This window comes from Cricetulus griseus, chromosome 2, assembly GCF_003668045.3.
Source record: "Cricetulus griseus strain 17A/GY chromosome 2, alternate assembly CriGri-PICRH-1.0, whole genome shotgun sequence".
Taxonomy (NCBI): domain Eukaryota; kingdom Metazoa; phylum Chordata; class Mammalia; order Rodentia; family Cricetidae; genus Cricetulus; species Cricetulus griseus.
This window is the reverse complement of record NC_048595.1, coordinates 257,649,065-257,674,413: the sequence shown is the minus strand read 5'-3', so window position 1 is coordinate 257,674,413 and position 25,349 is coordinate 257,649,065. Positions and strand designations below refer to the sequence as shown.

General features: G+C 39.7%; 1 long non-coding RNA gene across 1 annotated transcript in view; it reads left to right on the top strand.

Moving 5' to 3' along the window:
- LOC103162856 overlaps positions 1-25,349 on the top strand; it is a 47,112-nt gene that overhangs the window by 1,989 nt on the left and 19,774 nt on the right. Inside the window, exons 2-4 of the long non-coding RNA XR_004768437.1 lie at positions 3,212-7,077; positions 8,623-8,676; positions 14,631-14,982. This is a non-coding gene — a long non-coding RNA (uncharacterized LOC103162856). The remainder of the gene's footprint in view (positions 1-3,211; positions 7,078-8,622; positions 8,677-14,630; positions 14,983-25,349) is intronic.

The following is a 25,349-nucleotide window of genomic DNA, read 5'->3' as shown; positions in this document are numbered from 1 at the left end:
ATGGGCCTATGCTAGAACTGGATTCTTGTAAATTGACCCACAATTTTTATTCCCACTAAACTATGATTGTTTAAAGATGCATTTTAGACAGGATTAGTTTTATTTTGATTTTCCAGTAACCATCAGACTGAAGTGTACCATTTGGTTCTGCCTAGTCTGACAAGGTCCCCCCGGTCATGGACTTGGTTCAAATTCTAGCTCCATCATTCATTGGCTATTTGACCTGGACAAGTCACCTCACCTCTCTAGGCCACGTTTTCCTAATAAAAAAGAAATTATGGGCTAGCAAGATGGCTCAGCAGGGAAAGGTGCTTGCCACCTAGTCTATGGATGAGTTTAATCCCCAAGACCAACAGGGAAGAAAGAAAATGATTCCTTCAAGTTGTCCTCTGACCAACACACACACACACACACACACACACACACACACACACACACACACACACAATCAACAAATCAGTGATATTAAAGGAATGTTTATACTTAAAAAGGAAATCATCATTCCTATTTTAGAACCCTAATATGAAGATGACACAAGATGAATAAAATAAAAAATGATGTATAAAGTATTTAAAATTATAAGATTTCAATTAGCAATATTACTTTTATCTTATGCTGAAGCTTACACACATTTTAATGACAGTTTTATAGACCGACTTAATGATGTCCTATAGAGCGTTAAGGGCATGAAGTTCAAAGACAAAGTCATCCATGCAGATGAGAGTATTCAGTGTATGCTTCATGGAGGAAATGGACTTTGACTGGGTTCCCACTTTGGATAAGGGCTGACCAGCTGGAGAGAGGTGGATGCTGGGAACACAGGAGGCACGTTTGCACATGACGCCAGCTGTTCATTGTTGATTCTACATCCGTCTGATAGAATAGCCACCACCCCCGAGTGGCTTTTATTTTTATGTCAATCAAAGAGAAATAAAAACTTAGCTCATCAGTCACTCTCACTTCCTTTAAGGGGCTGAATGGCAACATCTGAGTGGTGGCTGCTAAACTGAAGAGCACACAACATTCCATTGTGGGGCAGTTTGATTGGACAGTTTTCTAGATCCAGCATCATGTAGAAGGAAAGTAGGTTTGCTAGAATTAAACAGTGAACAAAGAAACAGCAGGGATACAACTTATAAATGCTTTATAGAGACAGAACAATGGGATTCTTTATTGAAAAGGACAATATTACTAGAAGTACTTACTGCCTCACATAATATCAAAAAAATGATCCAACGTCTCAGATGGATAGCTGGTGTTGGCTGGGGAGGTGGGGATAGGGACAGGAGAGATCAGGTGTGAGGAAAGACAACTGGAGTTGGGAGACTAGCTAGAAACCTAAGGCAATGGAAATTCCCAGGAATCTATAAGTGTGACCCTAACTAAGACTCCTTGCTGGGCTTTGAGACCCTTTTCCTCATCCTGGGTTGCCTTAGTATGAGGGAAGATGCCTAGTCTTACTGCAATTTGATATCCCATGTTTTCATTGATATCCATGGGAGGCCTGCCCTTTTCTGGACAGAAACAAGAGGAGTGCATGGGGGAAGCAGAGGGGAGGCAGGGGAGACTGGTAGGAAAGGAGGGAAAGGAAACTGCAGGGAATATAAAAATAAAATAAAAACGATGATCCAAATGTTATGCACTGTCACTAAGAAACTCACAGATGTAAAATATATTACAAAAACTCCAGAAAGAAGAATGAAGCTAAATGCAGCAATGCTGGACATGTCACTTGCAAAATTTGAATATTAAACTATTTATAAAATTAAAAAAATAAATGGTTATTCACGGATACCCACTATATTTTTGTAAAGTAATAATGTAAAGTAATTTAAAAAAACATTTGCACATTATATAAGTATTTTAAAGTCACTATGAAACATAGAGATTTAGATGGCTTGATACCTGAGTTTAATAGGGAGGCCACTTCATAAATATGGCTTTTGTATTTGAAACATTCCAAATCCCAAGGCTCAGAAATTTCATACAAGGTAAAATCTTTCTGAGTATTTTCTCTATATGGGGCATAAATGAATAGGCAAAACCCTTTAAAGATTGTTCCATGAATTTGTGTTAGTTACCATTCATTAAAACTCTAGACCTCATATATAATCTTACAAAAATACTAGCAACTTTCAAAAATATAAGTACAGTTCCAGAGTCAAAGAACCTTTTTAAAACAACCAGACCTTTATAACTAAAACAAAAACAAAAATAAATAAATAAAAACAAAGAGCCCTTCTGTTTTAAAGGAAAGTTCATCAAGGTCATTCATTTTTCAAATAAAAATTAATTCAATATGAAAAAGCTAATATTTTGATATCTAATTTAATACCTCAGTTGTCGTAACTCTTCATGTGAAAACTCTGCCTTGTGAAATCATTGGCTCTAAGATTACATTGTAACTTCCTTTGGTTTGTAAGCAAACATTCTATGCATGCCTATTTCGAACACGAAGGCTGATTTGGAAAGAGACCATCATTCATTCCTCCAGTTATCAGTAGAAAGCTTCATAATTATTGAACTTTTGCCAAATAATATGCACTATGCTAAATGTATCCATGGCTAGAAGTAATTCACTTTGTTGTAAAGATGAATGTGCTTCTGTATGTTATGTTAACTAATTCGTAGTGAAACATAGGTTTACCTGACCTCAGAGCTCTTTCTGCTATATCATATTGCTTTTCTGATTTCTTGAAATAATTAGGCAACATATAGGAACCTGGGAGTAACTGCTGCAGTTTTCTAATGACATTTTCCAGGATCTGTATCTTGAATAATAGCACCCTAAGGATCCATAAGCAATGTTGTCTTCATTGATTGAATGAATGATTTGTCGTTTTCCTAGTTAGGGTTTCTATTGCTAAGATGAAATATCATAACCAAAGGAAAGTTGGGAAGGAAGGGTTTATTTGGCTTATGCTTCCACATCCATTGCAGTCTATCGTGGAAGAAGTCAGTACAGGAACTCAAGTACTGCAGGAACCTGGAGGCAGGAGCTGATGCAGAGGCCATGGAGGGGTGCTGCTTACTGGCTTGCTCCTCATGGCTTGCTCACCCTTCTTTCTTATAGAACCCAGGATCACCAGCCCAGGGTGGCTCCACCCACAATGGACTGGATCTTTTCTCATCAATCACTACATAAGAAAATGCTCTACAGGCTTGTCTACAGCCCTATCTTATGGAGGGTTTTTTTTTTCTTTTTTTCTAGATTGAGGCACCCTCCCATACCTAGAGTCAAGAAAGAGATGCAGGACAGCCTCCAGAGGAACAAGACTTCCTAGAGGATGAGTAAAGCCATCAACCATGTAGCAAAATGTAGACTAATAGAAATGGGTTTAAGTTGTAAGAGCTAGTTAGTAATAAGTCTGAGCTATAGACAGAGAATATTGTAATTAATGTAAACTTCTGTGTGTTTATTTGAGACCAGGCTGTCAGGACAAAAGAAAAGCTCTGCCTCCGATTACAGTAACACCCAAGACTAGAGGCACATGCCATTTGTTCTTTCCAGACACGATAAATTCAAAACATTTGTTAATTCTTACTGCATACAGGATACTGAGTATGTGTTCACTGGGGATGTATGGCACTGTGGAGAAGATAGAGAAATAAATAATTGAAACACCACATGATAAATGCACCAAGAGATAAAAGCAAAGGACTTTGGGTAGGCAGAGGAGGGAGTTTCTATGATTGTAATTGATAATAGAACTGTCTTAGGATTCAAGGGAAGATAAATTTGAGATAAATCCTAACTTAAAAAAAATAAGATTATAACAGGAAAAGGAAGTCAAACAAATTCTAGGCTGACAAAATACCCTTAATATAAAAACCAAATCACAAGCAGGAGTAGAGCCAGCCTGAAAGGTAAAGACAGGGTCATTTCTTGGGTGCAATGCTTTCAGCAAAATGGGATGTGACAGTTAAGAACCTTTTCTGTTATGCTGTTATAATGTGTGTGTTAAATGATAGTGGGCTAAATATAATGATTATAAATGCCTTTATCAGTCCTGTGGCTGTTAGAGTATTGAGGTAGGTAGGATTTAAAGTAAAGTTACATGAATTGAGTCAGGAAACAAAATGAATCATCATACGGAAGGTTGTATAATTAAAAGTGGATATATCAGTTTCGGAATGCTTCTAAAAATCTAGGCAGCATCAGTGGGGGGATCTTTAGGAACACGATGGGCAATAACAAAAGGCTTAAGAAAAATATTAAAACAACTGATAAAATATCAGTAACAGTTTGAACAGTGATGTAAACAACTAAAATTCAGTCAAAATTTTAATTTGTAGTAGTAGGACTCATGTTATGGAGCATGGTACTTGCTTTAATAAATGAATTAGACACTGCCTTGATGGTATATTTGATATTATTCCTTTTAATCTAAGTATATTTTAAAATATGCAAACTAATAATTATCTCATAATTATTGAAAATGCCTATTTTAAGTAAATTTAGCATATGGAAGTTTATATAAAAGGCCTAGTGTTAAAATTAGCCAAAAATGTTAACTATTAGCCAAGTTAAAAATAATTTGTGAACTGTATTTTTATTGGTGCCAACAGATTCCTTTTAAAATAGAAATGTCCCTATGGTCATATGTTAGTGTAAATAACTTGAATAACCTACAAAGCAGGTTTTTTATTGAACTCTGGGGTGTAGGCATATTAATGATAGCATTAAAGAGGACCCAAAAGCCCTTCATATGGTTCTTGAAAAGATTGAGGAGATAGGGTATCTTGGAATGGTAGATATATTTGTAAATGGATATGAAAAAATAAACTATATCAGAATAGCTCTAAAATCAGAAGCTGATTGCAAATCTCAACATCTCATTTTGGCTCCATCCTCAAACAAAAAGACAACTTCTTGAATAACAAATCCTTCCCTCATTCTCCTCTGAGGTATCCTAAAACCAGGAGCATTTTCAGCAACTCCTTGATGAGTGTAAATGTTGACAACTACAGCATAAAAGAAGCCGCTCCCACCCTTAACAGGCCCACAGTGCATGTAGAGAGTAATCAGGAAACTCATCACATTCCAAGAAGGGTAGGCAAAATAGAATAGTGTTCCTCTCGCTCCTCCCAAAGGCATAAATGACCTAACCCTAATAACCTGTGAAAATGTTACCTTCACAGGGAACTAAAGTTGCAGATGGAACTAAGGTCACTAATCAGCTGACTTTGAAGTGGGGCTATTCCGGTGGGCCCAATGATGTATTGCAAAGAGCCTTTAAAGTAGAAGAGGCTGGCAGACAGGGTCAGAGTGTTGCAATAGGTAAAGAATCCAACCTTCCATTGCTGCCTTTGAAGAGGGAGGAAGGCACCATTAGTCAAGGAATGCCATCAGCTAGCAGGAGCTGGAGAGATCAAGGGAATGCCTTCACCCAGAGGCCCTGAAGAAAGGAAACCCTGATGATGAATGTCTCCAGTTCAGTCCAGGGAAACCCTTCTGGACTTCTGATCTCACAGCTGTATGATGATGAATTTGTGTTGTTCTAAGTTACTAAATTTGTTTTAACTTGTTATAGCAATTGCCAATAACAAAATATAAAAAACATTTAATAAGTATTACATTTATAATATTCATACAATACTTTTATCTCATGCTATTTCAGTTCTCCAATGAAACATTGGATCTTTTTGTATTTTTCCAAATGATCCAGAGAAAATTGAGAGCCCTTTCCTCCTCTACCCATTCATTGAACACCAAATTGAAAAGAAAAAAGAAACACTGTCAAGATATATTCTCTTTTTTAAGCCTTAGGTATTGCTTACACATCTGTTGTGATATTTCTTTTATTTGATTTTGTTTCGAGTTCTTCATTATCTGATTTATTTATCCTTCCTAGTTTGGAAACAAACTGAACATGAGAATGATTCTCCCGAGGTTTACTCTTCCCAGGATAGCATCAGTCTGCACGAGGCAGGCAGCACATGCCAAGTAATAAGTATAGCGGGGAAGGGGAAGCTTAGAAAGTGAATGAGCATGCCCACCATCATGCCAGGGACAAAATTTCATTTGCAAGAGAGACAGAGAAGTTAGGCCTCACTAATATAGTTGTGTGCCGTTTATGCTCCCCAGGAAAAGAGAGGTCTCACTCCTGAGGAGCAGTGTGAAGTTTCTCCCTCTTCTGGTTTTGACAAAAATTGAACCAATTCACTGTACTTATATCTTTAGAAACCGTGAGCATAAAGTGCCCAAAGGTATGGTAAACTAGAAATGTAAGTCAACACTTAACCCTGAGAAGTTTCTAAGAGAAGGAAAGGAGGGAGGGAGGGAGAGAGGGAGGGAGGGAGGGAGGGAGGAAGGGAGGGAGGGAGTGAGGGAGGGAGGGAATGAGGGAGGGAGGGAGTGAGGGAGGGACGCAGACAGGCAGTGGGGGAAAGAATCTTGACTTTGGTTTTTATAGAATTTGAGCTCATACATTTTAGGACTAATATAAACAGAAAGTACTTGGTTCTTGTGGCCCATGAATTTTAAGAGTATAAAGCAACCTGGATCAGTGCTGTAGTCTTCCCTTTAGAAGTTCCTCTTGCTTGAACTCTTGACTCTAATAGGGATCAGAGTAAGAATAAAAAAAAGCAAAAGAAATGTATGTCACACTTGCCAGCCATGAGAACAGGCAGAAAATTGAGCAGAGTTTTAAGTATCGTTACAAGTATGTCAGCTCTGCTTACATGCATATGCACTCTAGTTACATGCATGTGTGCTCATGGCTTCATTGTTGTTTGGTTTTATTTGCTTGTGGGCTCTTGTGTTTTGTTTTTAAGACAGGGTTTCTCTGTGTAGCCCTGATCATCCCGAAACTCTCCATGTAGCTCAATCAGGATGGTCCCAAATTCAGAGATTAGCCTGCCTATGCCCTCTGCCTCTGCTAAAGGCAGGTACAACCACGGTGCGGCTAATGTGCTAATGTTATGGAGATAGTTTTTGATGTGTAAGTGGGAATTTTAGGAGGAAGATATGAACAAACAGAAAACCTAACCTGCTGAAATCCTCAGAGATGTTCTTTTTTATCTAAAGCTTTTCTCTGTTACTGAATCTCGGATCCAAAGCAGCCATCACAAGTGGTGTGTGTCTATGTTACTGAAGAATATGGGTGGGTGGCTTGTATCAATGGAAAGCACAATCCAAACATGTTTGTGTATGGAGTGATTAGGTTCATGTTAGATACATGTAGAAATACAGGTTAGGGTCAAGATAAAAGTGAAGCTAAGAAGTGGTGATGGAGGTAAAGGGGTAGTGACATAGTTGGGGGGGGGCTTCTTCTGCATTCAACTTCACCCAATAATAGCTCCAAAACTTCAAAGAAACTATGGCATCTTTTTGTTTCTTACCCGAGAGAATTAGGGATAAACTAATCTTGGCATGCATATTATTAAAAGTTACTCTGATTAAATCCGGTGAGACAGCCTAGAGGTGTAAACACATTTGCCTCTCAGCCCGGTGACCTTTGTTGAGTCCCTGAAACTTTTGAGGGGGTGAAAGGAGAAAACCAAGTCCAATGTCCTCTGGCCTTCAGATGCATGCCATGGCACACACATGCCTGCATTCACACATCATGCACACACACACACACACACACACACACACACACACACACACACACACACAAACCACTAAACTAAAAAATCCAAAACTTTTTAGATGTATTTTCTTTTATGTGTGTGAGTGTGTTACCTGCATACATATGTGTGCATCACATGCATGTCTGGTGCCTATAAAGGTCAAAAGAGGCATCAGCTCCCGGAGAACTGGAGTTAATGATGAATGGGAACCACCATGTAGGTACTGAGAACTGAGCCCAGGTCCTTTGCAAGAACAGCAAATGCTTTTTAACTGATAACCATCTCTTCAGCACCCCCAATAAAAAATTAATATCAAAGTGACTAATTCTAGACTGTGAATTAAGCTTGAAAAAATAAAGTGTGGCCTAAAGCATCGCCCTGTTTTCTAAGGTTACTAGTGTTTTGGTCAAGGATAATTTGCAATGTTAAACGGAAATAAAGTTGCGAAATTTTAGTAAACTGGTGATCCACTGATCATTTATTTTAATTTAGGAATTATTTATAAAGTCTTCCAGAAAGATGTGCAAATGTTTGGGAAGTTACTTGCCACAGGAGAGAGTAATCAAGGACAGACCTCCTGGTCTTGCATGAGGGACTTTCTGCTCTTAGTATGTAGCTCTGAGCATCGGGCTTATACTTTCAGAGGGTACCATAGCACTGCAGGATCCAAAGTCCCAATAAGAGGAATAAGAAAGCCATTGGGATAGTGTGTATCAAGTAGTGCATTTTGCATGGCTGCTACTATTTCTGAAATATTAAATAATCTTTAGGAATGTGATATTCATTTCCTACCATATTTGGGCATTCATATAAATGCCAAAATTAAAGAAAAGCCTGTGTCAACTGTACAATTTACTTTAACTTCTGCATATATAATTCTATTGCCTTTATTGATAGCACTCCACAATAGTGAGGAGTTGAGAATTTTTAGAATTTTGAGGATCATGCATAATATTTGGCAATGTCCTAAAGTGCTTTCTGACACATTGTTACCTTCCTCTCCTGCTGAAGATTTGCTTTGCATAATTATCTTCTTGACTATTCTAGTTCAGACCAAGAAGTCAAGTGGAGAATTGTTTAGCCTTTCACCAGCTTACTGAAGTAAGTGTAAAGAACTATTGTTCTCCTCCCTCCCCCAGTCTGTGCATCTAAGTCCAAAATAAATGAATGGGAACAAGTTTCCTTTACTACTTTTAGCATAGAATTTCAGTCAGGAAAAAATTCTGCTCAAGAATGAATCCTGGCAGTGTTCCTTGTGCCATCAGGCAGCAGAGAAGCCTTGGAGTATGGAAGGATATTAGGAGAAGATCCATATTTATTTAGATAAACACCAGCCAAACACAAGCCAGAGCATGCCAGGGGCAGCAAGGCATGTAGGCCAGAGAGAAGGGGCTCCCATGTGCCTTGCAGCCCCTTAAAAACCTATCATGCGTCATCCTGACCTCATCTTGACCACGCCCTGACAGACATGGTCAGTCACACCTGTACCCAGCTTCTAGCAGGCATGACTTACACTGTCCCCTACAGAAGGATGCCAAGATAAATTCTGCTGGGTACCAGTGGAGTCATTTATATACAATAACATATGATCACACTTTTCATACAATTTCACAGCCATTCTTCCTCCAGCTTAATTGATAGCATTTATAGGCAACTACCTAAGAAGCAAAATTGTTTCTGATGTGACTTTAATTTGGATACTAGTCAGATATAAAAATTTAAAAATGCCCCAAGAGACAGAGGATTCTGGGTAGTAGAGTGGTGGTAGATTCTGATGCAGTCAGCATGTGTGTGTAGGGTTGCAGAGAGGGAAAGAGAATGGGCTTGGGCAGCCTCATCTCCACAGGTGAAAGTTCTGAGGACCTACTGGGAAACTCTTGTTCCTCCCGTTGAACATGGCTAGGGCTTTCTGGAAGCCCTGACCTCACTCCTATGAATCCAGACTATGTAGCCCACTGTGTGATAGGCAGGGAGAGCATTCCTGCTCATGTCATCTCCTGTGTTATCTCTTAAGACCTGTTTTATCTTTAGTTCATTCTCAGTTACTCTTGAGCCTCCCATCCCTCCATTACACCATGGCTGGAGTAATCAGATAAGTACTGTTGGTTAAGATTAAAATCCCCTTGGTGGCTGACTGATGCTTTTGGATAAAGAAGACAGTTCTCTGAGATCAACTTTGTTCTTTTTTCCTCTCCTCTGGCCACTGTTAAGCTTTAGATTCTATATTCTGCAAGTCTCCTTGGCTCTTTTTATACAGTTTGTTTTGCTGAACTTCTCTATGCTAGTACCCCTTTCCCCAGTTCAGTCTTACTAGCCAACTTATCTCAACTTGAAAGTGACATTCCCTAGGATACCCTTGAGTGATTATACTGGGCTAGACCCTTCTGCTTTTTATACATTTGCAGTGCATATCATACCCTTCTTTTTAGTCCTTACTATAACTGTAGTTTTTTGATACCTTTCTTATTAAATTACAAACTAAGTGAGGACACAGATTATTTCTGATAATGGAATTGTATCTCATGTAATCTAGTCTGGCACTTTATAAAATGATCATTGTATACTTCTTGAATGGATGAATAAAAGATGAATCAACAGAAGACTAGGTAGGTCAGTCCTGCAATCCTCCCCAACTCTCTTGGTTCCCTCAGGCATACACTCCCAGCCCAACCACAGACCACACCTACCAGAAGACCAGTCTTCAACTCAGATCAGAAGTCACACAGGCCACCAGAACTCCAGACACCAACTGCTCAACTGATGGGGGAGGTCCTTCTGTGTCTATGATTGTCTTATTGGTTGATAAATAAAGTACTGTTGGCCAATAGGAAAACAAGATAGGTGGGACTAGGAGTCAAGGAGGATTCTGGGAAAGGTAGGAGAAAGCACAAAGTCGCCATGTGAGCCTGGGAAGACAGGATGCTTCTGCTGGTGTCCAATAAGATAAGTCTTATAAAATATATAGATTTATAATAATTAAGACTGAGCTAGCAGATGAGAAATCCTAGTCATTGGCCAAGCAGCATTTGTACCAAATATAAGTCTCTGTGTGTTACTTGGGACATTAACGTGGTGGCAGGTGGAACTCTGGCAGCCTGGCCAAAAGTGGTGGCGGGGCTCTGGTGGATGAAGGAAAGACTTATTGTTACACTCAACCACGGACTATACAGGCTAGAAGATTAGAGAAGAAACAGAAACCAAGGAGCAAACACCCGTCCAACAAAGACAAAGCCAGAAACTGGCACCCAGACCTATAATCATCACAGACCTGATGCCTAGATGACAGAGTAAGAACACAATCAACAATAGCAATATCCAGGGCAGTATGTCACCACCAGCTGTCTTACTATAGCAAGCCCTGAGTGTTCCAACACAGCTGAAGCATAAGAAAAAGACCTTAAAACCAATATTATGGAGATAGGTGATAAAGGCCCTTAAAGAAGATGTGAATAAATTGCTTAAATAAATCAAGGAAAAGACAAAAAACTGAGAGAAATGAATATATACCTTAAAGAAAGCCAAAAAAGTTGAAGGAAATGAATAAAACCGATTCAAGACCTGAAAATGGAAATATAAGCAATAAAGAAATCTAAAACGGAAGAAATCCTAAACGTTGAAAATCTTGATAAGCAAATGGGAATGACAGATGTAAGCATCACCAACAGAATACAAGAGAAGGAAGAAAGAGTCTCAGGTGTTGAGCTTATGATAGAAGAAATAGATAAATTGGTCAAAGAAAATATTAACTCTAACAATTTTTTAACACAAAATATGCAGAAAATCTGGGACACTATGAAAGGACCAAACCTATGAATAATAGGAATAGAAGAAGGAGAAGAATCCCAGCTCAAAGACTTAGAAAATATTTTCAACAAAACCATCAAAGAAAATTTTCTAACCTAAATGAGATGCCTATAAAGATACAAGAAACATACAGAACACCAAATAGGTTGGAACAGAAAAGAAAGTCCACTAATCACATAATAATCAAAACACTAAACATACAGAATAAAAAAGAATATTAAAACTGCAAGGGAAAAATAGAAAGTAATATATAAAGGAAGACCTATTAGAATTACACTCAACTTCACAGAGAGACTGCAAAATCCAGAAGGGCTGGACAGATAGGCTGCAGAATCTAAAAGACAACAGATGCCAGCACAGACTACTATACCTAGCAAAACTTTCAATCACCATAGAAGGAGAAAACAAGATATTCCATAATAAAGTCAAATTTAAACTATCTACAAACCCAGCCCTACAGAAAGTACTAGAAGGAAAACTCCAACTCTGGGAGTTTAACTATATTCATGGAAACATAGGAAATAAATAATCTTACATTAGCAAAACCAAAAGAAGGGAAGCACACTGTACACACACACACACACCACCACCACCACCACCACAACAACAACAACAACCAATAACAACAAAATAACATGAATTAATTATCATTGGTCATTGATATCTCTCAGTATCAATGGACTCAATTCCCCAATAAGAAGACATAGACCAATAAAATGGATGTGAAAACAGGATCCATCATTCTTCTGCATACAAGAAACACACCTCAATATCAAAGATAGACATTACCCCAGAGTAAAGGGTTGAAAAAGATTTTCCAAGTAAATGGACCTAAGAAGCAAGCTGGTGTAGTCATTCTAATACCTAACAAAATAGGCTTCAAACCAGAAATTAATCAAAAGATAGGGGGAAGGACACTTCATACTCATAAAGGAAAAATTCACCAAAATGATGTTTCAATTCTCAACATCTATGCCCTAAACGCAAGAGACCTACATTTGTAAAAGAAATATTACTACAGCTTAGACCACACATGAACCCTCACACTTTGATAATGGGGTACTTCAATACCCCACTCTCACCAATGGACATCCCATCCAGCCAGAAACTAAACAGAGAAATACTGGATCTAACAGACATTATAAACAAAATAGACCTAACAGATATCTACAGAACATTTCACCCAAACACAAAAGAATATACTTTTTCTCAGCACCTCACAGAACTTTCTCCAAAATTAACCACATACTGAGTCACAAAGCAAGTCTCAATAGATACAAAAGAAAAATGGAAACAACCCCCTGCATTCTAACAGACCACCACAGGTGGATTTCAAAAACAACAGAAACAACTGAAAGTCTACAAATACATAGAAGCTGAAAAACTCCCTAATGAATTGCACCTGAATTAAGACAGAAATAAAGAAATTAAAGACTTCCTAGAATTCAATGAAGATGAATGCACAACATACTCAAACTTACTGGACTCAATGAAAACAGTGCTAAGAGGAAAGTTCACAACACTAAGAGCCTGAATAAAGAATTTGGAGAAATCTCATACTAGCAACTTAACAGCACACCTGATAGCTCTAGAACCAAAAGAATAAGCACACCCAAGAACAGTAGGTGGCAGGAAATAATCAAACTTGTGGCTAAAAATCAAAATAAAGACAAAACAATTATAAAGAATCAATGAAGCAGAGTTGGTTCTCTGAGAAATTCAGCAAGGTAGACAAACCCTTATCTAAGCTGACTAAAAGAGAGAGAATATACAAATCAACAAAATCAGAAACAAAAAGGACAATGTACAACAGACACTGAGGAAATCCAAGGAAGCATTAGGTCATGCTTTAAAAACCTGTACTCCACAAAATTGGTAAAATCTAAAAGAAATGGACAATTTCTTGACAGATATCAATTACCAAAGTTAAATCAAGATCAGATAAGGAATTTAAATAAATCTATAGCCCCTAAAGAAATCGAAGCAGTAATCAAAAGTCCCCCCAACCAAAAAGAGCCCTGGTTCAGAAGGTTTTAGTACAGAATTCTACCAGACTTCCAAAGAATAGTTAACAACCAATATTCTGCAAATTATTCCACAAAATAGAAACAGAAGGAACATTGCTAAATTCATTTTATGAGGCCACGATCACCCTGATACCTAATCCACACACAGACTCAACAAAGTACTTTACAGTTACAGGCCAATTTCCCTCATGTGTGTACATGCAAAAATACTAAATAAAATACTCACAAACCAAATCCAAGTAGGCATCATCCCAGAGATACAGGGATGTTTCAACATGCAAAAACCTGTCAGTGTAATCCACCATATAAACAAACTGAAAGAAAAAAAAAATCACATGATCATCTCATTAGATGTTGAAGAATCCTTTCACAAAATCCAACACCCCTGCATCTGATAACTATCCAGTTCTTACAAAACAGAATTTCTGCTGGGTGGCGGTGGTTCATGCCTTTAATCCCAGACTCAGGAGGCAAAGGCAAACAGATCTCTAAATTCAAAGCCAACCTGGTCAACAGAGCAAATTCCAGGACAGCCAGGGCTGCTACATAGAGAAACCCTGTCTTAAAAAACCAAAACACAAAACACAGCAACAAAGTAACAAAAACAAAATAAAATTTCTTTATTCTTAAAATATATGCACTTAATTATTTAAAGCAGATTAATGTGATCCAGGCCTGAATTGGAGGAGGATACTGATGGCACTCTTCCGATCTTTTTGGTCTGGGGGTGGGCACAATCAACCAGGAGCCGCTGGCGCTACTTAGGGCTTAATTAACAGAGGACACAAATGGGGCTCCCCCGGACTTGGTCTGGGGAGTTCACAATCAGCAAGCAGCCTGCCGGGCACCAGATGATCAGGTACCAACCTACCGAGTGCTGCCTGAGGTGTCTAGGCCCAGGCATCAGAGAGAGGAGGAAAGGCAACAACTCCACCATTCCTGTGGCTGGAATGGGCAGCGCTCAACCAAGCACCACCTGTGGCCCAACTAAGAGCCCTGGCACTGGGTGGTTAGGCACCATTGTGAGAGAGCACAGGGTGGAAGGTGGAAGAGAGTGAGAGAACTAGCCTCGCCCCACACCAACTGTAGCACACAAGACACCGGACCCTGCACCCCTCCTGGGCAGCACACTAGAGCTGACCCTGTCAGGGGCACGGGTGAGCCAGCCCTGAAGCCATGAGAACAGGAGAGTTCACTCCACCACCCTTTTATATTCCCCTACAGCAATCAGGAGAGAGGACCTGCACCTCGCCTGGGCAAAAGAGTAGAGCTGGCCCTGGAGATACAAGTGAGGGGGGACCCGATCTGAGGAACCAAGAGAAGGAGAACTGCCCTTACTCCTTGCTGTAGGCTACATTGGGTGAGCTAGCCAAGACAGTGCTGGAGAGCTGGGTAGTGATGATGAGGGAAAGCAATGTGCTGCCCAACCCTCCTACCACCCAGGCCCAGAACTAGGACTATGAGTGAGCCCAGCCCAATACCTACCTCATCTATGAACTGTTGGAGCATGTAAAGGGGACTATGGATCTAAAACAGCAGAATCTCCGTGATACTGGACAACAGCAGGATATGCAAGGTGAGCCCCATTGAGAGCCCATTATTGGTGGTGTAGCAGAAACCAGAGGCCTTCAGTCAGGCCTCTGACTTGTCGTAGTGAACATTTGCAAGTAAAGATGAATGGACTAAAGGGTAATCTGTGTGACAACAAGATTCTTCTTTTTTTTCTGTTTTTGTTTTGTTTTGTTTTTATTTGTTTTGTTAGTTTTGTTTTAAGTTGCGGGGGGTTGCAAGGGCAGAGGACAGATCTGAGGAGACCGGGAGATAAGTGAGGATGGAATGCACAATGTGAAATTCACAAAGAATCAACAAAAGGGGGAAGAGTAGATTAATACACAAATCCACTGATAGCAAGCTTAGAAGACAGTGTGTGTGTGTGTGTGTGTGTGTGTGTGTGTGTGTGTGTGAGTGTGTGTATGTGTGTGTGTGAGTGTGTGTGTGTGTGTGAGTGTGTGTATGTGTGAGTGTGTGTGTGGGTATGTGTGTGTGTGTGTGTGTGTGTGTGTGGTGTGTGTGTGTGTGTGTATGTGTGTGTGTGTGTGTGTGATGTGTGTGTGTGTGAGTGTGTGTGTGGGTATGTGTGTGTGTGTGAGTGTGTGTGTGTGTGTGTGTGTGTGTGTGTGTGTGTGTGTGTGCACTCACTTTCCCTTACATTCATTTCTACGTGCCTGTATTACTAGACCCAACAAAACTAGCAAGACAACAGATTAAACACTCCACAACAAATCCAACTTACAAATCCAGATCCATAGAAGGAGCTAGAAGAAAAACTTCAAACTCAAGAGGATTAGCATACCCAGGAAAAAGGGAATAAATCCCAGACCAGCAAATCAGAAAAGCGCATTGGGGTGGGAGGGGGGAGGACACCATAACAACAAAGTAACAGAAATCAACAAACGCTGTGCATTGATAACCCTCAGCGTCAATAGTCTCAACAGAAGCAAACCACTGGCACCTTGATTGGTCTTCCCATTCTCCAGAACTATAAAAAAATACATTTATGTTTTTAAGCTACCCAGTTTATGGCTTTGGATGTGGCCACCTGCTTGGACTAATACATAGCCTAGAGCTAGAATGTTGGAGTTGGTACTGTGTCTTCTATTGGTTTGCTAATGGCTCTCATTCCTACTGCATCATGGGGGCTGAAGGCATCATCTGTGTGCTTTGTCTCCCTCTCCCCAAGACGTTGACTGACCAGTGGACTATTAATCCAGGTTTCCTAAGTAAATGAGGCAGAATCTGTGACCATCTCAGTCATTCACTGAATATAATGTATCTCTGCTTAAGCTTATGACAAACTTACTCTGGCATCTGACACAGAGTAAATCAAGGAAATATTGCATACTTGTCCTATCTGCCTGCTCTGTCCTCAGCATGGATACCGGTGCTTTAAGAGAGTTTCTTAGAAAAGATGCTGAGTGTATATAGCTATGGAAAACTTACTCTGAAAATAAATATACATTCATCTGTACATTTTATGTGAACATGAGCCAGGAAACAATGGATACTAAAACAGGGAAGAAAATGCTCAGTGATGTGTTGTTAATAAATTAAGAATAATACGTCTTCTATTGGCCATATAGAGTTTAATATGAGTGGAGATTTGATCTCTACCTTTTAATTTTACGCCAGCTTATCTTTTATTGAGAATATTTATCTACCTAACCCTTGTCCCTCCGTGTCCTGTCCTGTGGAGGCACTGATAATGATTCATGGGACTAGGTTTAAATACAGGTTAAATATAATTTATTTCAGGGAGAAGTCACTTACACAAGAAGCAGATGGCCGCCACAGGTTCCCACTCTAAGGATCCGTACAGGCTGCTCCCCGGGACCCCCCACCCGATGCAAGAGAGAGCCACCTGCCGGGACCCCAGACCTAACCTCACTCCCAGTCATGTCCTCACCTATGACCCTATGACCACGCCCAAAGGGGCATGGGCAGTGCTACAGGTACAGGCAGGGTAGATATCTCACTACAATTCCCCTTTTAGTCTAAAGAAAAAAGATTTAGGCTTGATACAAAACTATATACAAAGATAGCAAATATCAAGTGTGCTCTAGGAGAAGGAAAAGTAAGAACAAACACACTTAGAACCTATTGCCAGTGAAGCAACTAGAGCAAAAGGCAAGAACTACATATCTAATCCTAATATTTCTATCTAGGAAGAGAGAGCAATAATTGTGACAGTCTAATCTTGAACCCCATCAAAGACTTGAGAAGGAGGATAACAATACTAGGGTAGGCAGGAAGTGTAGGCGAGCAACTTCAAAAAGGTGCATTGAAGACAAAAACAGCAGGCTACCTGGACAGTCAGTCACCACATCCTCACCTGTGACCATGCCCAAACAGGTGTGGTAAGTGCTACGGGTGCGGGAGGGGTGGATATCTCACTACACTGCCCCCAGTATTTCAGGGGATATTTTACTGAAGGAAAGACTATGTAACCTTTACTGTGTAGTAGAGGGTGTGTATATGAAATCAGAGGAAAGGAAAATATATATTCCCATTGAAATATTGTATGCATGTATGTTATTTGTCAAGAACCAGCATAACTAAGACATATTAGAAACCGAAGACATTACTTAATTCTAACTCATTTGGTAGGAATTTCTCTGTACCAAAATTGCTTTTGTTTGTTTTCTTTTTATTTCATTTTGTCTAGGCCTTGGGACATTCAGTTAGAATTTATGGTTATTGCAAAATCCACCACTTTGACCACGCTGTTTTCCACGTTGTCTCTAGGGCTTAAATAGTCAATAACAAAGAGATGGATGTGATTCAAGGAAAGAAAGAAAATGAGTTGTTTCTGGCTCTGATAGTTTGAATGCACCATGCTGTAGTTGCTGACTCTTCATTGTCCTTTACTTTCTGCAGGAAAAAGCCTAATATCTTTATCAATAGAAGACTAGTACATGAAAGACCACAGAACATGAAAATCATAGAATAAGATGCACCTATAGGTGCATAACAAAGATTGCCATGCACTGTCTCTATAATAAAATGAAAATAAGATGCTGCAGAGTAACACCTGATCTGACCGTTTATGTTCCTTACTTGGGGCCTTTGTACCACCTTCTCCTCTGCCCACAGCTTCTCCTCTGCCTACAGTCTTCTTCCCTTCAGAACTCATACGCCCACCGAGCTCTTCAACATGCCCTTTAAGGTGTCTTCTCTACCCCTTCACTTGCTAATCTCTTCCCTTGCTTCATTGTTCTGTATTTTCACTATAATTATCCAAAATTATAGCCTCATATGCTTATATTGAATTCTGTCTCTCTTCTAAGAAGAGGAACACCATAAGGAAAGCTCATAGAGCTTGCACTCTTTTCATCTTATTTTCAATGTCCTCTGTTGTTTACATTGTTTTCTTTTTTATTTATCTTGGGTTTTGTTTGTTTGTTTGGTTGGTTGGTTTTTCAAGACAGGTTTCACTGTGTATTGTTGGCTGTCCTGGAACTCACTCTATAAACCAGGCTGGTCTCAAACTCGCAGAGATCCACCTGCTTCTGCCTCTCTCCATTTTTTTTCTCTTGGTTTTCCTTTCTTTCTTTCAAGTGCTCCAGATTTAACTGAAGGCCTTGTGTTTTACAGGCAAATGCTCTCCCACTGAGCTAAATCCCAACCCCTCAACCTCAGATTTCCTTCTTAATTAATTTGGGGTTTTCTAGACTAGGAGGTCATGGGAACAAATTTGAACTTGGTCCCATTGTATGTGTTTTAACCTTACTGTTACTTATAGCCCAAACAAATAGTCATTCTGATAAATGGCTAGAAGAATAATGTGGAAATCTCTAGGACTTTGGCTGAACTCTCTTCAGTTATCGCTTTCTTGACTTCTGATAAGTTTCCTGAATTCCTTTTTTTTTTTAATTAAAAGACTTTAAAAATCCCCCTCTGACCTAAGTGTGGTTGGGTTTGCATTTTTATAAGATAATGTTATTTTGGTTAAGGAAAAAGTACTAGTGGTCGCAGAGCCTTGCTCAGGCTGGTCAAGTACTGTCATCATGCTGTATTCTCAGCCCATTGAGAGAAAATGTGATGATTACTCCTGAGATGGTGACTTCCTGTTTCCCAAGCAGTCCTCAAGCTTCTGGGCTCAAGTGTTCTTTCCACTCAATTTCCCAAGAAGCTGAGCACATGGAATCATTGACAACATATGCACTTAGTGATTGCTTATCTTACTAAATCCTGTAAGACTTCACTATGTAGAACTATTTTATGCTTTTTAAGTCATTGCTTGTCTAATATGATGTAAATGGACATCAGTTATTATATGAAGGCTATTATAGAAAAATGCTCCAGGAATTGACTGGAGCTACAGGCAAGATCAGTTTGCATTTTATCTGATCTATGCTTAGGAATGTTAAGTCAAGTTCCATTTAAAATATTTGTTTCTGATGTACAGTACATTCAAGTACAGGAATGTGTACCAGAGGCAGGCTATGGCATCTTTGTGCTATCTGCCTTCTGGCCCACATGGAAGTTCTTCTAAAAGTAAATTGAATGTGGACATGTGATTAAAATTCTGGATGCAGAGCCAGGCAATGGTGGTTCATGCCTTTAATCCCAGCACTCAGGAGGCAGAGGCAGGTGGATCTCTGTGAGTTTGAGACCAGCCTGGTCTACAAGAACTAGTTCCAGGACAGCCTCCAAAGCCACACACAAAAAAAAACCCTGTCTCAAAACAAAACAAAACAAAACAAAAATTCTCGATGTAGCTCACTTCCTTACTCTTAGGGTTACTTTGGAAGATTCCACCATTTTTGTAGATACAGTAGCTTTCTCAATATGACACTAAGCTTAATATGGGAAATGCCATTCCAAACATGTAAAATGTATCTAATCTTCACAGTTCTTCCAAGGAAGAATATCCAACATGCACACATGCTGCTAAGTCCCTCATACTCTGATTCTCTCTGCCTATGATCTTACCACCTAATAAACAGTTCCTTATTTATTATGCAGATGAAACTACACATGCATGTGTAGTTTTGTCTGTCTCCATGTTGCAGAATTTTAATATCCTGAAGGCATAAATGTTCATTTGTTTTGTTCAGTAGTATAATTCTAGAAGAGAATCTAGTACAGCTAGATGGGATGTTAACACTGAATAAATGAGGTTGAGATCAACTTAGTGATGCTTGGAAAGGGATACAACTGGGAGCTGGCTAGAGGTTATTATCTGACCCCAGATCCTGAAGCATTATGTCATGCTGCTGCCTTTCCAAGCCATGGCTCAGAGGTTGCTGACAATGTCTGTTGCTCCCTTGTATTTTGTGAATTCAAAATCCTGAAGTTTTGTCCTAAAACTCCCAGCTGAACTGAACTCAGATGTAAAGTGGAGAGTCAGTGCTGAAAGCTTATCTGTCTCAATAACCCACTTTGTTGTATAAGTCTTTGAAATTTACCCTGAAGAGTTCAGATTGAGCCTGGAAACCAGGAGGAAGGCAGAAAACAGAGTGTGGTTTGTTCTGACTTCAGCTTATGGATGGGTTCATAGATCTTTTCACAGAGATGTAGTCAGCTGATCCCAAACAGTACATAGAAACAACCTGTGTCCCTTCAAGAGACCTCACTGCAGAATGACAACAAGCTACTAGCAATATATACGACTGAAAATCAGTGGTTTAACCATTTTGTAGATTTGACCCTATATCTGAATTCTCTGTTATGTGTCTGCAAAGAATATGATAACTAGGCACCTAAGAAGTGATGCCACTATTCTGATATCCTAAGAAGAAAATGACAGCAACACGGTAGAGTGATAGTTGTGTTTGAAGATGTTGCTTGGCTCTATGAAAAGTTAGTCAAGGGTTTTCAGTGGTTCTTAAGCCAGTCTCTGATTAGAATCCCTTGTCTCACAGGAATGAACCTACTTTCGTGTCCCTGCACACACTGTAACACAAATAATAAAAGCCCAGAAACACATATTGAGGTTCAAGCTGAAGGTCAGAGAAGCAAAGCAGCCAGCCACTGGACAGTTCTGACCTCTACCAATACTTACACTGAAGGGGTCAACCACCAAACCTCAGATAGCATCTCCAGACTGAAGTGTTCTCCACCAAACCTCAGGATCCTAGACTGCTCCCTGAGACTACACTGAGCCCCTTATACACTCTCTAATTCTGGGATTAAAGACATGAGCTCTATTTCTCTTTTGGACTGATTCACTTTCCTGTAGCCCTGGGTGGTCTTGAACTCACAGAGATCCATCTGCCTCTGTCTCCTGAGTCCTGGGATTAAAGGCATGTGCCACCACTGCCAAGCTTCTATAACTAACTAGTGTGGCTGGCTTTGCATTCCGATCCCCAGTGGCTTTATTAGATCATAAACAATATATCACCACACACAGCCATTGACTGGGAGCAGCCATATTTCAGAGTTCAGCAGCTGGGGCTTTAAGGCAACTCTGCTAAATGTAGCTTCTGTCTATGGGCTTCAGTTGGCTTTCCAGAGGAAGTAGAAAGGTGGGACACACCCTTTCCACCATGCTCAAGAATGAAACAGTAATTCATCCCCCCACCCTCATTCAATAAGATTCACTTTTGGAAACATTTACATAAACTCAGGATGATTTTTAGGACTCTGCTTGTCCTTCTAAAACATCATGTGATAACACCTGACATTTTTCATATAGGAACAAGTCTCCTATTTCTCAACTACCAATGCGTTTACATGAAAGTTTGGAATAGAGATGGCAATTGCAGTGATGGTAGCTCCTGTTAAAACATAACCGGATGCATGTCCTAATCTAGAAAGAAAAGAGAGACTGTGCAAAAGAGGAGAAACTGCAGAAGGAGGTTGCAGAAAGCTAGCATCTAAGATTTGACTGTTATTCGGTACACCTTGGAGAGGGCACTTCTGCTTCTTGGCTGTGAAGAGTCCTTGCCTGACTACCTGCAGGAAGTGACTGAACCTTGAGAATAGATAAAGGATCCTCCAGGAAAGGCACAATGGAGATGTAAGAGAGTGTTCATGGGAGCCTTTACCTTGCTGAAATTTGAGTATCAAATCCATAGTTTTAATATTTGCTTATAGTCTCCAGTTTGAAGTGGTTTTTTTGTTTGTTTGTTTGGTTTGGTTTGGTTTCTTGGTTTTTTTGAGACAGGGTTTCTCTGTGTAGCTTTGGAGCCTATCCTGGCACTCCCTCTGGAGACCAGGCTGGCCTTGAACTCACAGAGATCTGCCTGCCTCTGCCTCCCGAGTGCTGGGATTAAAGGCGTGCACCACCAACGCCCGGCATTTGCAGTGTTTTTCAAAGAAGTCAGTGGAAACTTTTCTTTCCATTTACCTTGTAATGTGACAGTACTTGTCAGGTGTTAGCCAGATCTGAAACATAAAAGCGCATCCTTTCCCACTTGCTGGTAAGGCCGTATTATTGATACAGTAGGAGGTCCTGATCTTGGAGGGATATATCCAATCACAGTAAATCATTGTACCATTATGTGGGCAACTAATTTGGATGCCTCTCTTTCTAACTAGGTAGTAAAACTAATACTCAATCATCCAGAAAAAAAAGAAAGAATGCAATAAGAATGATGCATCTCATAAATACTTGCTCTCATTTTTAATTAGCTCTTGGAGAATTTCAGACAATGTATTTTAATCATATTCACCCTTTTTTCCTCTCCTCCCAGATCCACCTCCCTTTCCAACCCATCCAATTTTGTCTCCTTTTAAAGCTTAGTTTATCTTTAACCCATCAAGTCCAATTTGTGATGCATATAATCTTGGATGTGTGGCCTTCCATTGGAGAATGGTTGGCCCACTAGGGATTATACTTTTAAAGAAAACAGACTTCTTTCTCCAGGTAGGATTTTGTCTGCCTCAAGCTTGCAAAGATCTTGTGTATGCTGTCAGGACTGTTATGAGTTCATATGTACAAGTACACATCTGTGTCCAGAAGTTGCTGATTCTCAAAAAAGAAAATAAAGAAAAAACCGAACAAAACTAAACATCAAGAAAGCAAACAACCCAAATTAAAAACAAAAAACCAGAGATATCTCAAAAGATGAAACACAAATGACCAAGAAATATTTTTTATTTTTATATTTATTTATGTATTTTATTTATTTATTTATTTATTGAGACAGGGTTTCTCTGTATAGCTCTGGATGTACTAGAACTCTCTCTGTAGACCAGGCTTGCCTCAAACTCACAGAGATCCACCTGCCTCTGCCTCCTAAGTACTGGGATTAAAAGCATGCACCACGACTGTATGGTCAAGAAACATTTTTTAAATTGTTCAACACCCTGAGCCATCAGGAATATGCAAATTTATAACTAGTTTGCTATTTCAGCTTACCTCAGTCTGAATGGCTAAGACAGGAAAAACAAATGACAGAAAACGCTGACATCATGGATGTGGAGAAAGTAGAACTCTTCAATGCTGGTAGAAGTGAAAAACAGTGCAGCCATTAAGGAAATCAGTGTGGCAGTTCCCCAAAAAAGCTAGAAATAGACCTACCCTAAGGTGCAGTTATGCCACACTTGATAATAAATATTTCTTCACTATAAATGTAGCCAAGAAACTATAGCTCTATGATATGGGTATCATATATATATGTATATATATATGACATATATATATATATATATTATATATATATATATATATTTGTTTGTTTTCCAATATTCTTATTCAAGCTGTGGAAATACTAAGTAATGCTTGCTGTGCACACATGAGGACTGACTTCAATCTTTAGAATTAATTAAAAAAAAAAAAGCCAGGGGTGGGACCGGAGCAATTGTACAGTGGTTGAGCCCTGGTCACTCATCCAGAGGACCCAGGTTTGATTCCCAAAATTTACATGGTCACTCAAAACCATCTGTAACTCCAGCTCCAGCAGATCTGATGCCCTCCTCTAGCCTGCACAGGCATCGGACATGCACATGGTGCACAGTTCTCCATGGAGATAGAGCACCTGTACACATAAATAAAATCACAGTGCACACACTTGAAAACTCCAGCTCTGGGAAGCTAGAGGCAGGCAAACACCTGGTGGTCACTGTCCAGCCTGGCCTACTTGGTGTGCTTCAATCCAGGGAGAGCCACTGTCTCAAAAAACAAGATGGGGAGCTGTAGATCTAGCTCAGCAGGTAAAGGTTCTTGCCATCAACATGAAGTTCTGAGTTCAGTCTCTGGACCCACAAAGTGGCTAGAAAGAACCAGCTTCCATGGGATGTGTTCCGATTTGCATGCATGCACTGTGTCACATGCATTCACATGCATACATACACACAAAATAAATAAATCAAATGTAATAACAAAAAAGCAAAGAGAGTGGCAAGAGAGATGGCTCAGTGGGTAAAGGTGATTGCTGTCAGTCCTGACCCTTGAGTTCAGTCCCTGGGACCCGCAGGGTAGGAGGAGAGAACTGACTTGTGCAAGTTGTACAAAATGTGCTTATTTTCATCAGTTTCCAAAACTTATATTATTATAATCCATTCCATTCATTTTGCTTCTAAACATAGTGGTGTTTCATTTGTAGTGAACAGTACAAAATATTAAAATATTCTGAAGCATTAAAATCTATTTAAAATAGACTTAAAATAATGAGAAACTTACAAAAATAGTGGGAAACTTACAAAAATAATGGGAAACTTACAAAAAGCACAGCTTTCAATTTGAAAAAAAAAAAAAAAACTCGTATACCAAGAGAAGTGCAAGTTGGTGGCAAGCTGTAGTTTTGGGTGAGCTTTCCATGAGGGGAAATACACAGTGTCCTTTGTCAGAAAGTGTGTGACTATAATGCCTTCTTCCCTGGGACTCATTTCTTGGTCTGCCTCTCACATCTCACTCTGTCCCAATTTATCTCCACGAGCTTCTCTAAGGAGTAGCTATTTTTAGTGGCTGATTTGACTGGCTCATTCCTTCTTTCTGGGCCCCATGTTGTTTCCACGCCCCACACAGCAAAGCTGAGTCTCATTAATAACCCCCAGAAGCGAATCGTGAAGCAAAAGGCTTACCCACTTGAGGGAATCTGAATTCAACAGTTGAGAGCTCTCCTCCCTGTTGCTCTAGGACCTCACGGAATGTCTTCCCAATTACACAGGAAACACAGGTCTCAGAGCTGTCTGCTGTTACCCTTTCCTGCTAATTCTGTGACCACTTTGATGTGACTTTAATACATTGCTTTGTCAGGTAGATGGATTTTCTTTAATTTTGGGCTTGAAGCCAAGACACATGCAACAGCATGCAGGATCCCGAGACAAAGATATTTTGCTTTCTTTCCCTTGTCTGTCTTATTAGCTAATGGGAGCTGGTGGTTTAGACTGGTTACAACAAAGTTGAGCAGTCTCAGGTGGAACCCTCACCCCGCCCCCTTTTATAGCTGCTGGAATTGATTCTGTGACTTTTCTGAGCTGTGCTCAAAAGGCAGG